General features: G+C 39.7%; 1 protein-coding gene across 1 annotated transcript in view; it reads right to left on the minus strand.

Annotated features, from left to right (window-relative positions):
* Nucleotides 1-14629, minus strand: part of TAFA2 (TAFA chemokine like family member 2) — a 434053-nt gene extending 419424 nt beyond the window's left edge. Inside the window, exon 1 of the mRNA XM_054580022.1 lies at nucleotides 14189-14629. The gene's annotated coding sequence lies outside the window, so the exon portion shown is untranslated. The remainder of the gene's footprint in view (nucleotides 1-14188) is intronic.
* Nucleotides 14630-14979: the final 350 nt, after the last annotated feature.

The following is a 14979-nucleotide window of genomic DNA, read 5'->3' on the forward strand; positions in this document are numbered from 1 at the left end:
CCTTCATAGGTAACTCTCTGCTTTTCTCTTGCTGTGTCCTAAGATTCTCTCTTTACATTTTACTTTTGGAATTTTAATTATGATGTGCCTTGGTGTGGTCCTCTTTGGGTCCAACTTGTTTGGGAATCTCTGTGCTTCCTGGACTTGTATGTCTATTTTCTTCACCAAATTAGCGAAGTTTTCTTTCCTTATTTTTTTCAAATAAGTTGTCAGTTTCTTGCTCTTGTTCTTCTTCTGGCATCCCTATGATTTGGATGTTGGCACTTTTGGAGATGTCCAACAATCTTCTTACACTCTCCTCATTTTTTTGAATTCTTGCTCCTTCATTATGTTCTGGTTGATGTTTTATTTCTTCCTTATGTTCCAAGTCATTGATTTGATTTGGCTTCACTGTTGGCTCCCTGTGGATTTTCCTTTATTTCACTTAGTGTAGCTTTCTTTCCCTAAAGTTTTTGCTGTACTCAATGAGTTCTCTGAGCATCCTTATCAACAGTGTTTTGAACTCTGCCTCTGATAGGTTGGCTATTTCCATTTCACTTAGTTCTCTTTCTGGAGTTTTGTTCTGTTCTTTCATTTGGGTCGTATTTGTTTGTCTCCTTGATTTGGAAGCCTCCCTGTGTTTGTTTCTGTGTATTAGGTAGAGCTTCTTTGACTCCCTGTCTTAGTGCACCTGTTGAGTTGTATGGGGCAGAGCCTTAGGTATTCACCAGGGCAGGGCAACCCACTTTACCACTTTGTGGCCCTGTATGTAGGGGAGGGGTTAGAGTGGAGACAATGCCTCTGTCTGGATGCTGGAGGCTTGCTCAGCACTTGCCCAGTTTCTATCACTTCACCCACTTCCTGTTTGCAATTGGCTCCCCTCTAGCTGCTGCCCCAGTGGTAGTTCTCAGAGCGGTTGGGTTTGCATACATTCTGGGACCCTTTAAACAGACTCTCTTGAGAAACTGGCAATTTCTTCCACTTCCCCAACCCCCACTGGTTTTTACAGCAAGAAGTTATAAGGCTTTACTTCCCAGTGCTGGAACACTGCTACATGGTGTGGCCCCAGGCTGGGATCACTCACTCCCAAGGTGTCCCTCTCAATTTTTATTCACCACATGTGAATGTGGGACTGCCCCTTCCTCCTACAACTGCCACCGCCTTGCAGCCACCACACCGCATCCTCTCTGCCCCTCCTACCTGTCTGGATGAATATGGCTTCTTTAAATCCTTTGTTGTCGGATTTCCATACAGTTCTATCTCCTGGCAGTTCTAGGTGTTTTTTGTTCTGAGGTTAGTTGTAATGCTTCTTACGGTTGTGCAAGGAGACAAAGCGTGTCTACCTATGCCTTCAGCTTGACCAGAAGTCCAGAATGAACTATTTAAAAGTCCAACTACAAGCTTTAGAAGGAATATGCCTCAAACCTCTCTCTGGAGTAGAGCTGCAGCTGCTGTTCCTGCTGCTTCTTCCTGATAAACACCATGGTGGGTGGGTGGGTGCCGGCAGGCAGGCAGCACACAGCCAGATCTTTTTCACTAAGTTCTACAGTAACCCTAGCTCAATAACTTTAGATCTTAATTGTACCCTTCTCAGCGTTCTGAAACAATGCAGGAAAAAACAGGTTCATTCAATTCAAAGCCTATCTTTTGACTCATTGAGGAGTTCCAAAAATACCTTTTATACTTCCAAGATGACATCATAGTCAAGGGTTTTAAAAAACTTTTTAAACATATAGGGATGCCAATATAGTTAGTGTAACTCAATCTTTTAAAATAAAGGTGACAAAAAGATTCAACTAAGTTTTTAATGATCTAATGAGTTGACTTTTTTAGTTATATAATACACATGGGTTTCCTCAATAATAATCTAATGTAGTCAAAGAGTTTTAATTTTATAAAATCTTCTATGGCAGTAAGCAATTAAAGCTTTACTTGACCAAGAAGAACTAAAATAAAATATTTGAATGCACACTATCATACTAAATAGCATTTAAAATTTACAACACCAATAATTTTAAATATCATTAAAGCCAGGAACAATGGTATCACAGTCACCAGTGTTCCTGAAGGTGAAAATAAGCAAATCTCTTTCATGATAAATTATGAAAATGGTAATTATGTAGATAAGAATAAATGGCTTTAAATTCCCTAATGAATGATGAGTCAAGTCACTGACAAGAGCAATCAAAGTATATTCCATATGTGATTAGCAACACTTAAATTTGACATTGACAAACATTATTTAATTTATACAAAAGTAGAATCACAAGCATATGTAGTTTCTAAACCTCCAGGTTACAATAAATTGTGGAATATCAGTCAGCATGCTTATTTTATTTCATTCTTAATGCTTTGCCTAGAATGGATGTATTTTTAATGCTAAAATACCTTTCGAGGATAGGTAAAAATAAATATCCTCTCCATCTCTCTTTTCCAATTAGTTCTCCTTGTCTCTCTCACACAACATAAGCACACACTCAATTAGACATAATAAATAGCAATGTTTCACAGACTACTTCCTTACACATTGAGGAAATATGCAAAAGACATTCTATCTATATGAACTCTTGATCAGCTTCCCATTAAATTTATCAGTATCTATTATGTGTCAGACACTACACTAAGCACTGGGAATCAACAGAAACATGATATGCACAGTTCTTCCTCACAGAGCTTACAGTCTAACAGACTCAGTAAAATGAATTCATATCATTACTCAGCTTTAAACAGAGCTATTTTATGTAACAGAAACTTCTAAGCACTCAAATGAAAGAAATTGAGTAAGCTTTAATAGCATTGCTATTGCAAACTATATTAATCATACAACTTGCAAGAAAACAAATTGCTTCACTCCTTCGGACTGACATGTCTAAATCCAATCTCGGTTTATAATTAATATGCCAGCATAAGAAACATGAGAATTTCCGGGGCATTGATAAAACTGACAACAATATCGTTCACCCAGTGAAATAAGCTTGTGACATGAGGCCCAGATCATACCGCAGTACAACAGAATCACAAACTTAGCTATGCCACTTGGCATTAGTAAAACTGGCTCAAGAAAAAAAAATACTGATATAAAAAAAGTTAAACTCCCCAAATAATAAGTCATTATGTCTTCAATCCAAAAGAGACCACTGTGGGAAGAGAGTTAGGATTAACAGAGCCAAAAGAAAAATAAAGGAAGAGATACTCACTTTAAAGTTGTAAGGCCAATAAACATATAAGAAACCACCTGTTTTCAAGTCTATCCTCTTATCTACTCACAACAACTACTTAAGAAGAAAAAAAATCTACACATTGTGGCCAAAATTTTGACATTTAAGTCCTAAAAGGAAGCAAATACTGTTGAAATTCCAAAAACAATTTAGGGGGCTAAAATTGACTTTGGATGTCAGAATATATCCACGTACATTATAACGCCTTACTTAAGAAATTAACTTATTGCTTCAAGATATAGGAAGTAAATCAAACTTGCATTAATATATGACGAACAGACAATTTCCGGTTAATACTTTGGGGAAAAAATATATTCTCTAAATAAAAAACTAGAAAAATAAGCAGAACACCTACGAATTCTGTGCTCAGATTAGAGAGCCTTTGAGAAGAGTGTTGAAAGTCAGTGGCCAGGATTGGGCTGCTACCACAGGGAGAAACCTGTCAGAGGTCAGAGTTGGGCGCCTCCTGCTTTTCCATATGCACAGATAGGAATTAAGGGTAAAAAAGCTCTCTAAAGCCTTGCAACTCAACTGTAGTGCAGGGGCCAACAGCATTAGCTCTGCCTGGGAGCACATTAGAAATGCAGAATCTCAGGCCACATTCTAGAACCTACATTTTAGCAAAAATCCCTCCTGGAAGACTTCTGAGCATTTTGAAGTTTAAGAAGCAATAATCTTCCCTGGGTGGTGTGGTTCAGTGGATTGAGGGCCAGCCTGTAAACCAAAGGGTCACTAGTTCGATTCCCAGTCAGGTCACATGCCTGGGTTGCGGGTCAGGTCCCCAGTATGGGGTGCATGAGAGGCAACCACACTATGTTTCTATCCTTCTCTTTCTCCCTTTTTTTTACCTCTCTCAAAAAATAAATAAATAAAATTTTTTTAAAAAGAAACAATAATCTAAAGGAATGAGGCACTACAGAACAATAAAGCACATTCCAAATATTTGGCCTACATTCAAACTTCTGCATTCCCAGCATCTCTCTTACACCCTACAAGATAACCCCCAACTTCAAGATGAGTTCAGCATCAACTGCACAAATGAGTCAATATGAAGAAAACTAAATACAGAGATGAGATTGAAGCACTCCTCATTATCATTCAGCTGCTCCAGCTGAGCCCTTTACTGGCAACCAGCCTGACTCGAGATGCCAGGGGGTTAGAGGATCATGGCAAGAGATGGCAGAGGGCAGAAATACACGTATTTCCCTAACTAGCTGTTCTCGCGTATCCCTGTCAACAGCTCATGCCCCTTAGCTTGCATATGGCCTGCAGATATGTCTGTTGGACCACACAGTATTTTAACTTTGAGTTCATTACCATCATTTATAAATCTGGAACTTTCACATCAAAAAATCTGCACATCTAAGTTCTCTTCTACAAATCAGAAAGTCTGGCAACATCAGACCTACATTCTGGCATGGCAATAAGTCGAGCCAAGGCTCAGCTGTCCCGTTTAGATGTTGGCCAGAACCTCCACCACTCCCTATGGCCTCCCCAACACTGTGGCTGAGGCAGAGTGTCAGTTGCCATTTGTCATCTTCCATTTGGTCTGCTTCACTCATTCTCATTCCCAGCCAGACCCCACAGGCGTTTGAATTTGCAACCCCTTTAAGAGGCTCTAAGGAGCATCACATCACTGATCTCAAATCATTTGGTCTACCTGAATTTATTCTTTCATATGTGTAACTCAGGAAAAGGAGCTACTGTTTGGTTACCCTTGGTTTGATCATAGACCTTGTGAGCTGGAATCAATCCACTGAATTATATACTACCTCACTTTAAATATATATGACGCTCTTTTTCTACACAACTCATTCCAACTCAGACATTTTAACTCTTAATTTCTTTTCAGAACTGTACTTCACAGTTATAAACAAGAATACAGCTGCAGACACAGCACAATACATTCTTAAGTCACTCCTCCAGATTCTTTCAAAACTTCAAGTAATATACTGAAATGGTAAATTCTATGAGAACAGGTGTCTTTGTCTTTTTTATTTACCGGGATAGTCCCAAACCCCCAAAAATTGTTCAATAAATACATACTGAATAAATGAATGAAATTTTACCAGGACTTATAAATTCTCAAAAATTCATACACAGCTTTTGAATGAATGTGTTTAATTATCAACATGTATATGAAGATCATATTCATTTGATAGTCTAGTTCAATTTCTGGTTGTTCATTTTATTTCAGGGACTATGGAAAGACATGTAACCCTAACAAGCTTAATACTCATGGCCTGTCACAACTTGTTTTGCAACAAAACAGTATGAGACAAACTAGACAAAATGGCTCAACTGAATTATAAGATTTAGTCTGATTCAATTTTATGTACCCATTTCTATAGTATTTAGTCATCACCATAGTCATCATTATCGTCATCATCCCAATCTTATAAAGCTAGACAACTTTTACAAATCACTTTTTAAAAAGCAGTTATGGAACATTTACTGATGCACTAGATGTCCCTTGACTTCCTAACTAAAAGGTATGTCTTATAGTACTGTTACTATACCTCTCGTGCCATGATGCTTACTTAGTAGGTCTGAACACAAGAGGGAGAAATTTTAATTTTTAATTGTCTTGAAAATTTGACTAAAAAAAAATACATTGCTGAGAAACTGAGGCACAGAGAAATAAAGTGATTTTCTTGTGGTTACATGGTTATTTATTGGTAGAACTACCAAAGCATCTCCCCCGCTCTCCCCACTGCATCACACGGGTGTCTTAATAGTCATTTTCAGAATTTATCTGCTAACCAAAATGCAAAGCAATGAATTATAACTACTTAACAAATGATGGGATACACAAATATAGAGTCAAATAGCAAAATCTAAATGTTGCACCAATTCTGGTATATTTATAAATACAACAATCAATCTAAAAGCTGTTTTTAGTAATACTAAATATGTATCTTAGCAGAAGACTACTGTGAAATAACATTTCAAGAACTAAAACGAAAAAAAAAATTTTTGGTTAGAAATTTTTCTTGAACTTAAAACTATCTAATAAGGTTTTATGGAGTTTGAGATTGCAATGCCCTTTCATTCTACTGTTGGCTTTAGGATTACCTGGCTGAAAGGCAGATCATCTACCTCCTTTCTCCTTATACACCAAGAAGAGAACTAAAGTTAGAGCTCTTTCCCTCAATGAAACTTAACTTTCTAGGAAATATGAGGCCTGTCCAGAAAGTATCCAGCCATGTGCTGTGCAAAATGGAGATTTTACTGAAGGCACACGATACAAGAAACATTATACATAGGACAATGACGCCTCAGTCCCTTTCAAAGTAAGCACCTTTAGGACCTCACACAGTTCCAATTGCCATCAACTGTCTAAATCTCAATGAGTGTCTGACGTCTCTTCCCTTTCAAAGGTGATTTTAGTTTTGGGAAAAGCCAGAAATCACAGGGCACCAAACCTGGACTGTAGAGGGGCTGAGTCTACAAAATACAAAATACCTTAGTGATTTTATGTTTTGCCAAAAACTCCTGCATGAGATATGATGCATGAGCAGGCATGTTGTCATGATGAAGCTGCCAATCACTAGTTTCCCATAGCTGCAACCTTCTGAATCATCTGAATAATTTGCACAGAGGAATGTTCGAGCTTAACACAAAATTTGATGCAGATTCATTGTTCTACTCAGTCATTTTGAATGCAACAGCCACACAGTACACATGCTCACTCAGCACTGTCGACTGCCCCCACTAGTACAGTGAAGATATCATTGTTCATGCATCTGCATTCCAGTCCACTCTCCTTGGCTGCCAAGTTAAATTCATGTCGTGCAAACCATTCTCATTTTATTAACAATGGCTGGGCTGAACCTTTTGTGGACAGACCTCATACAATCAAAAGCAGGACCAGGTCACTGACATTAATATGTCTGACAGCCATTCTAAGAAGAAATTTATTGAACTCTCCAACACCAACAAACTGGGGCATGAATTCACTATTTACCTATAACAAGGTAAAACTAAACTAAGAAAGGGTAATGATAACCAGGTTTGTCCACCTTATTTGAATTTGGAACTGTCCATAAATTAATACAAATAAAAGTGTGTTTATGTTGTTTTCCTCAAATGATCTTTATTGGCTATTTCTGAATTCTTGATGGATCTGAGCAGTCACAAGTTCACTGCATCAGCACATAGAGCTGTATTGTTTGAGTAAACCAACTTTTAGAGCCGTTGAAAAATTGCCCTCTCAAACAGTAAATATATTCTAACAAAGTCTATGTCCAATCACTTACTAGCTTGAGGTTTTATTAAGATTCCTGTGCCCTGACCAGCATGGCTCAGTGGGTTGGGCAACTTCCCGCAAAGCAAAAGGTCACCAGTTTGTTTCCAGGTTGGAGCACAAGCCAAGGTTGTGGGCCAGGTCCCCAACTGGGGGTGTCCAAGAGGCAACCAATCGATGTTTCTCTCTCCCACTGATGTTTCCTTCTTGTTCTCCCTCCCTTCCCCTCTCTCTGAAAATAAATAAATAAATAGACTCTTTAAAAAAAAAAAAATAAAGATTCCTATGACTATATAACCCTTTTATACTTCCCTGCTTTTGCTTACTTTACAGCTCATAAAGACAAACAATATGAAGCCAGGAAAAAGCAGTCTGGGACAAATAACCCACTCGCTTTTCTCATATAGACAGTCTTTTCCATAACAGAGCAGGAGAGAGCAAGCATATTTCCTTCCTCCAATATTTAGGTACAACTCGCACTGGAATTTCCAAGAATGATATTAAAGAAGAAAAACTCACCCAGAATCAAATAAAACTATATACAGTTTTTACATGTAGATAATAATTTTGAATGATGGATCTTTTGTCCCAGAAAGAATCTGTCCTTCTCCTCATAGCCCAGGCCATTCTAGCTTGAAAACTTTAATTCCACAGCACAAATACACTTTTCCAAAAATCTTCTGTCATAGTGCCTACTATGAATACCTTCATAAATGTGCTTATAAAGAGCTGCATAATCCGCCACAGAAAGCCAAAGTACTACTTTGTGTTATTAAACTCAACAGAAAGCTCCATATGCAGCAACAGGAGGCCATAGGCAATTAACACTGTAAATGGAAAGGTTTAGAATTTTTGCATGACCTTTAAAGGCCAACACAGTTGCCCATTCACATGCATGCAATTATACAGTGACTAGTTCATAGCAGGAAAAAAAAAATAAAAATATTTAGTAAAACAAATCTTACATTCATCAAAAGCTACTTTGCACTCTCCAGGCTTTACGTAAAGAGTTAGCTTTAGAGAGAGCACAAGGAGATAAAAAAGCAAAAGAGACTTGTTTGGCTGCTTGTCCCCATTTTGTCAAAGTACTAAATTCAGCCTACCTCCATAATTGCTAAGAATACAACATTATCACAACATAAATCTCTCAGTAAAGAGTTTCAAAAATAAAGATAAATTTAATTGAATGACTATGTTTGTGCTATTGCTAGGGGAAAGGAAGACAGACTTACCTTCACTAACTGGCCATTCAGAGGAAATCATAAAACAATTACAGCTACTATGGAGTAATTCAGGAGATTGAAGGAAGTGATTAAAAGGGCTTTATCTAATAAAAGCGCACTATAAGCTCTGATTCCTTAGTTATTTCTCATACCCCATATGGATCACTGTGAACAAAATGGAATATTCTCCTTACAGCTAATATATTCACTTTTCATCTGAATCCTAAGTATTCAGACGAAAGTATTATAATATTTTTCCAGCGGTCATAACAATTAATTGCCTAAGTAGGCCAGATTTTCACTGATTTCAGGGACTAGGCTGCCTATCATTACAGCACAGGATGAAATCCAACATATACATGCAGTATACACACTGGAAGTGGGTAGGTTTTGGAAATCTAACATAAATTTGGAGTATGATATCAATATGTTCATGGAAAATGTGTAGATGTCATTTGTAAACCAGAATAATATGCTCTAATGTAATGCATGGTTTATGTTTGGACTGTAGAGGCGCATATTTAATAAAGACAGACAGCATACAGATATATTCAGCGTTTTAAATGTGTTGAAATTCCCAGTCATAGTGTCAATAAACACATCCCGAAGTATCCCTACATAGAAGACAAAACTGATTCATTTTTGCAATTGTAGCCTAACAAATAAAAATGCAGTACACAGTTAGATAGGCCTGAGCACAGCAAGGACAGTGGGCTCCAGGGCAGAAAGCCCTGGGTGCCTAGAAATGCACAATTGTAGGGTGGGACCTTACCTCCAGGGTGGCCTTTCCTGTCCTAGCATATTGCAGGTCATTCAGTTTAGACTCCTTGACCTTTTATATTGCTGGTCATGTAGTTGGCCTCTTCCCCCTCTTCTCCCCTGGCACATCACTAGTCACGCAGCAGACCCCCTTAAGGAAGAACAAGGGAGCCAGAGAATAGCCTCATAGGACTCCCATACAAGCCCTTGCACAACAACTCCTTTAAGCCTTAAGCCCTCAAGACAATGAGGTTCTGACTCCAATCAAGTAGTCTTAAGATCAATGCCTCAGGTCTGTCGACTTGAGAATTTTGACCAGAATTTTGGTCAAACTAGAGATAACATCTAGACCTCAGCTGTGTCTCAGCTCCAGGCCTAGAAGACCAGTAAGTCCAGATGAGGCTACAGCATGGATGACATCAAGACCAGCTTCAATGACTAAGGACCCCCTGCCCTGGTGCCCACCAACCAGTGGAGACCATGACTGATCCTTTCCCTACCCTCTTCTTCTCCGGGTGCCTGCGCTCTCTGGAGCATACCTGGACCTTTCGCACTCTTCTTACCCCAGGCGCACATATTCTTGCTTTCTTTATCCTAAGCTCCAAGGGCCCTTTTTTTTTGGCTCTGTAACTTGTTTCCTGAGTCCATGCAGCCCAGCTGGCTCACTTTTTACTTCTTCCACTGCTCACTTCTTCTACCTCTGTGACTTTCTAAACAAACCTTTGTTTGTATTTGAGTCTGAAAATTTTCTTGGCCAGAACTTAAATACTGAAGTTGCTAAACCAAGGTCCGGTAACGTTCTAGTGCTGTTTCACCATTAACAAAAATACCTCCAAAAGAAAAACTAAAGAGGAAAAATATGCTGCATGTAACAGTGGCTCAAACAGAAAATTCAATTATAAATTACCTTGCTAAACCATGGATACAGTTGCACTGTGGGTTAAATCTTGTAAAATAGTGGAAAACTATGTATCTAAAAATATACCTTTTTTAAAAATTGTTCTCACCTCCTTCGATACAAAACCAGCATTTTGCATGGGTGCCATTAAAAGCATTTGTACATATGTATGCATGTGCATATATATCTATAGATAGGTGTAGAGATTAGATATTGTAGAGAAATACATTTAAATAGCTATTTTCTTTGTGTTCCAATAAATCTATCCATTCTTCTTAAAATTTCTAGTAAGAGTAAGTAGAAGAGAAGGATTTTAGTTCCTTTTCATTGACGAGGACACAGAATTCCTGTGCCAAATGAATAGAATCAGACTTTCTAAAAATTACCCAATAAATCAGCGGTCAATGACAACTGAAAAACAAACTTCTAGGTCTCCGTTTGCCAGGCCAAATTTTCCATCTGCCCTTTTTCAGCCTGTGCTCCAAACCTAAAGTAAAACAGTTTCCTAAAAAGACTTACAGTAACTCATTGTTAAATTTTTCCTTCTCTTCCAGTGGTATAGTTCAATATGCTCCAAATATTATAGTTCAAAATAAAGTTAACCAAAGAATTTTTTAACAAAATGGCAAGTTCATCATATTACACAGCATTTAAAAAAAAAAAAAAAAAGCAATGCTTCGTAAGCAAGATTTATCATGTGAAATACTGTGCAAGTGTTTGGATCAGATATGAGGTTGATTCAGCTAGTTTGGCCTTGACACCTAGCAGAATCTGTGGTAATGTGCCTCTTCCCTGTGTTTTGATAGAGCCTTACTAACAGGTTGGTGAATCACATTTGTAAATGTCAGGCATAGATCAAAGGATACTGTTAGATGCTTATTTTACTTCAACTTACAGTTTTTCACCAAGGAAACAAAACTGCATTGCACAGTAAAGTTCCTTATTTTTACTTGAATCTTTAATGAACAAAACAGCTGCAGAATAATGCGACTTAATGAGGCATCCCTAATAAAATACTGGAGAAGTAAAAGCATGGGCACTGAACTGTTTGCACTATGGTTGTTTCATCTTCTCAAATATATTAGAAATAACCGATGACACTTTGGAACATTTCTTGTTTAAGACATGCATTAGAGAGGCAAATGTTCATCAGTTGGGAACCACAGCTGAACTTAGGCAGAATCTGACAGCACCTTCTATTAGGGCCCATGATAAGAAATGCCTGGAAAATGCTGGAGAGATACATTTTACCCTGTCCCTACAGGGTAATACATAAGATGTAATTAGTGATAAACAAACCCTAAAATACACTTTCAACACTTCAATGTTCAAAAACACATTGTAAAAGGATCATTTATTAAAATATTACATTGAAGACACTGATCCAGGACCACTAAACTTTTCTAATAATATACAAAATAATTTTAATAAAATCTTGTATTACCACCTAAGTTTCATTACTCTATAAATTTTTTAAAAGGAAAAGTAACCGTGTCTAAAAACAGAACTTTTTACAGTTGCGTCACCACATTTTATAACTTGGTGGTTAGTAAATACTATAACGCAGTCTCTAAGCAATATGTATCACTTTTGACATAAGTCCACAGGCGCCTCAATAAATCTTCATTCTCCAATTTGTCATTGTTAAAATAGCTAACATTTTTCAGATTCAAAATCATATAAACTCAGAAACCTTCAATTCTGGCTTTAGCACAACTTGTAGCATTGATGTCAAGGTTTTGGGTTCTTCTTTAAGAGATATGTATCATAGCACTATCTATTAATATGTAAGTTCAAGCATCCTAAACTACAAAACTTTATTAAAAGTGCAAAAAGAATCAAGATTTGAATCTCAAAAAAGTCTCATAAAAAAACAACACATTAAAACTGTGCACTGCCTCTGAAAAGAACCCGCGTGCCTGAGCATTCAGCTGGTGTGACACTGCTCTCACAGTATGACATCTACAGATGATACAATCTCATTTCTTACTGAAAATTAAGAAAACCAAAATAAAAGAAGCTTCAGTGTAGTTACTGATGGACTTTCAGTGGCTATTGATGGCTTTGAAAATTAGTACTCTAAAGAGGTCAATAGGTAAACAATTGAGCCAGGATGAGAACCTGAACAGAATAAAGTAGGAAAAGAAAACATTAAATTACATGTGTCTGATCATTTTTAAGGCTCTTAGGTGCCAAATTTGAAATTGTAAAAGATTCACCTGTCTGAGAGTACATGTGAAAACATAGAAAGGCTAGAGTAAATACAAATAATCTTAATGCTCTGGTTCCAAAAGTCTTTAGAAGTGTTTTCAATCTCCTCTGCTAGTTATTGCCATTTAGCACCTACACAGATATCTAAAATTAATTACTCAATTGCCTTAACTTCCATTGCCTAATAGCACAGTTTTAATGTGTTAATTGATAAATCTTAACGTTAATTGTTAAAACCCCAACAATCAAATGGGAAGACAGAAACCAGGTAACCATCATTCAGTCAATAGTCAATGAAATGCATCCTGTCCTGAGTGAAGGACTCTTATGCCAACTGCTTTGAGGGTACTTTCCGGAGGCAAGGTTGCATATAGGTTTGTTTGTGTTTAAAAAAAAGAGAAAAAAAAAGATTTCTGCAAAATGCAAGAAGGGATTTAACACTTACAAAAGAAAGATATTTTCTTGCCTGTCTCATTGCCACAAGCCAAACTCACTCAGCACAAGATGAAGAAAGGCTAGCCAGCCACTGTGGTAACTACACTGTAGATTCCAAATGCTTCAGGCAATTGTTTAACACTCGGTCAGGAAGGGGAATGCTGAACAGGAAAGCGTCGCGTCAACCCGGGAGCTTTGGAAGCGCCCACAGTTTCTCCTTTTCAAGTGGAAAACTAGATAGCACAGCCTGCAGTCCTAGGAGAGAAATCAGGCGGCGGATCTCAAACTTTCCTTTGCAAAGGCAGTTTCTGGACATAATGCGTTCCCCACATGCAAGTGGAGATCGGTAGCGTAAAGAAAACACCTCTAGGTAGGAAACCGGCCTTTTGGAACAGAAGGGGCGAAGGGACAGCAAAGCAATGGGGCAGAAAACCCGTGCACTATTAGCAAGATCTGGGAGGCTTCTATTAGGAAAGAAATGAAAAACCGTTAGTTCCCCGAAGCTGGGTTGTTTGTTGTTTTGGTTTTCCTTTTTTTTTTTTTTCTTTTTTGAACGCTGTTCATAAACTGATCCTTTTCCTAAAGCTCTCTTGTAGTAACCTTTATTAAAGCATCTGTTCCCAACTCGAAATAAACCTTTAAATAAATGGGGCCCCGGGACTTATCAAGATGATTCTTTTTGAAATAGTTAGAGGTGGAGAAATCAAGAGCCTCCTTGAAACGCCCACTGTCTGCAGACAGGCCCGAGAACGGGCTAATCAGAAGTGGACAGAAAGTAGGGATTTCAGAAAGGCGACCTGACATAGAGCATTGATCCTGCCTGGAGCTGCCCCTACTCCTTGTTAGGAGTCCAAAATGGTTACGAACCCGGATGGGTTTGGTTGAGAGATCAACTTAAAACCCACTTTAATCGCCGGCCGGGTCGCTCGCAGCGTTAGAAGAAATGGGGCAGAAAAGGAGGGAGGGCACCGCGCTCAGAACCGCTATCGTGGGCTCCGATCCCCTCTCGGCGTCCCTCCACCCCCGCCCCTACCCCGACCTCCCGCAAAGGAGACGCTGGCTGCCCAACCAGCATCTGCTTTTACCTCTCTCCCAACCCCCGCCCCCCGGCGAGCCCCCTACAGCCCCGGACCCCCGGGGAAGGGAGGCTTCCGGGCACCGGGTGCTCCGGCTGCCGCCCGAGTCCCCAGAGCCCGCGGGAGACACCGCTCGCACCTACCTGCAGCCCGGCTTCCTGGTGGCGGCAACACCTAGCGATGCTCCTGCAGCTTCCGCGGGCCCGCGCCAGCCTTACCGCTCTCGCATCGCTTCCAAGATGCCAATCCGCCGTCCCCGTTCAGGGGCATAGGGAACCGAAGTCTGGTGGTGTGCGCTGGTGCAGGGCTTGGGAGTGAGGTCCGGAGCGTGCGTGTGTGCGCGCGCGTGTGTCTATTTCTTCCTCCGATGGCAAAGAGAGCTCAGGAATCTCTTGACATTTACACTGGAATCCCCTTAGAGCAGGTGGAAGGTGTAGCGTGTGCGCCTCGTCTCTTTTTCCCCCCTCTTTATTCCACAGTGTCAAAGTAATCAAAAGATTTCTTTTCTGAGGACAAGCCCAAGTCCCGCAGCCCTTGCCAGTGCCCGCGGTCGCCCGCTGTCCTCGCCGGATGCGCGCGGTGCGCTCAGCTCCCCCCACTTCGAGAATCAAGGCGGTCTTGCAGCAATTACCGCCCTTATTCCATCTCTGATTTGTTTGCTTTTAACGCCGAGTAAAGACTTTTCCTCGCTCCTCTCGTCGCCTCTCCCTCTCACACACACTCACACATCCCCCGTTCCTTCCCTCCAGCCCTCCCTTTCGCTCTCTGGAGAAAGGCAATTGGTCGGAACGATTCACCTTCAGGCACGCAGCCTCTGCCACGTACTTCTCCGGCTCCCTGGCTCTCGCAGGTCCCGGGTCTCCAAAGTGGAGGAGTTGCTGGCGAGGTTAGGGGCAGGAAGAAAGAGAGGCTCTGGGCTCGACAGTCGTCCGCC

The sequence above is a fragment of the Pteronotus mesoamericanus genome, unplaced genomic scaffold (assembly GCF_021234165.1).
Source record: "Pteronotus mesoamericanus isolate MK-2021 breed Mesoamerican mustached bat unplaced genomic scaffold, CSHL_Meso_final contig_56, whole genome shotgun sequence".
Taxonomy (NCBI): domain Eukaryota; kingdom Metazoa; phylum Chordata; class Mammalia; order Chiroptera; family Mormoopidae; genus Pteronotus; species Pteronotus mesoamericanus.